The following is a 1,431-nucleotide window of genomic DNA, read 5'->3' as shown; positions in this document are numbered from 1 at the left end:
TTGATGCATGTTAGTGACTCTTCAAAGTATGGTAGAATTGTAGAAGAAGGGTTTATATATGCACGTAAACTAAATGGCAGGGCATAGCCTATTGAAAGTAGAGCTTTGACTAGCAAAGTAATAACCTGACTAATCTCACAAACAAGAATTTATGAGACGATCTCATACAAGATCACAATCATAATTCATAATCAAATACAAAAAGATACAATACTAATCCACCTAAGAATTCCCCCTCATACTAACTTATTAAAGAGTTTCCCAATTTGTAAGGACACTGGGCTAGCATTAATTTGCCACAATGCAACTTGTAATAATCTGCAAGTATGTGAATTGATGTTTCAGGAGAAGAAAAATCAATGACACTATTGTCCTTCCACAATGTTACGACTATCAATGGAGTGAACGGCCTATTGATTTTCTTGGTTTGAATCGCTCAGTTATAAGCAACATAAACTAGTTTATTTCATTGTGATATTTTGTCCGCTAGAACCACAAAGTGAAATTTACTTAATACACACCATCGAATTAATGGCGGAAGGTTCCGTCATCATAAATTTAAAATAAAAAATAAAAAATAAAAATCAACGAGAGTAGCAGGTAGTTGGCTTCTTCAAACTAGAAATTAATGAAATTGCGCGTAGTGTGAGATGGAATGTGTCAATGTAGAGAGTGGACTAGCAAGTTGCATGTTAGGTTGAGTCCAAGGCGAGAGCAACTATATATTTATTGGATTCCACTTCAATTCAATTCTTCACCCCGGTCGACGGGCAGTACTTACTGTATCTCTGTCGCCATATCCCTTCAAAAAGCAAAGAACAATTAAGTTGAAAAGATAAATGATGATAGGAATATCTATTGGTATTCCCGTTGCAGTAGTTGTTCTTCTTTTAATCGTTATTTGTTGTTTGAGTGGTAACAAGACACGGCCAAAGAACCAGGCTAGGGTTGCTGCTGCTAAGGTCACCGCGAAAACTGTTGATGTTGAGGTTGGAAAAGTGGCGGTAGAACCAACCTCGGAATGTTGTGATAAGGTTGCAGAAGAAGAACCAACCTCAGAGTCTTCTGCTGAAGATGAAGAAGAAGCCTGCTTCGAGGGATGTTTTTGTTGAGGTTTTCAGCAGATGTAGTTGAGTCCGTTTAATCAGTTTTTAGTTAAAACACTTTTACTCTTTCTAAGTTTTATTTTTGGCACGTCATTGTCTCCTTAGCTTGGTGGCAAATTATGCTGTGGGTTCCACAATGACGTCGTTTTGGTGGAAAATGACACCATATCAATTAAAAAAAATTGCTTTCTTTCGTTAATTTAAAAAATTTTGGTTGAAAATGACATTTAAAAAAAAAAAAATCTTCTTAAATTTTACAATATTACAAAACTGATTACTTAAGATGAAAGGGTAAAATACATTTTTACTGATGGTGAGATGGAAA

General features: G+C 35.4%; 1 protein-coding gene across 1 annotated transcript in view; it reads left to right on the top strand.

Moving 5' to 3' along the window:
* Positions 1-1,431, top strand: part of LOC109165138 (lectin beta-1 and beta-2 chains-like) — a 56,807-nt gene that overhangs the window by 9,340 nt on the left and 46,036 nt on the right. The window lies entirely within an intron of this gene.

The sequence above is a fragment of the Ipomoea nil genome, unplaced genomic scaffold (assembly GCF_001879475.1).
Source record: "Ipomoea nil cultivar Tokyo-kokei standard unplaced genomic scaffold, Asagao_1.1 scaffold3069, whole genome shotgun sequence".
Lineage (NCBI taxonomy): Eukaryota > Viridiplantae > Streptophyta > Magnoliopsida > Solanales > Convolvulaceae > Ipomoea > Ipomoea nil.
This window is presented reverse-complemented; position numbering and strand designations above follow the sequence as displayed.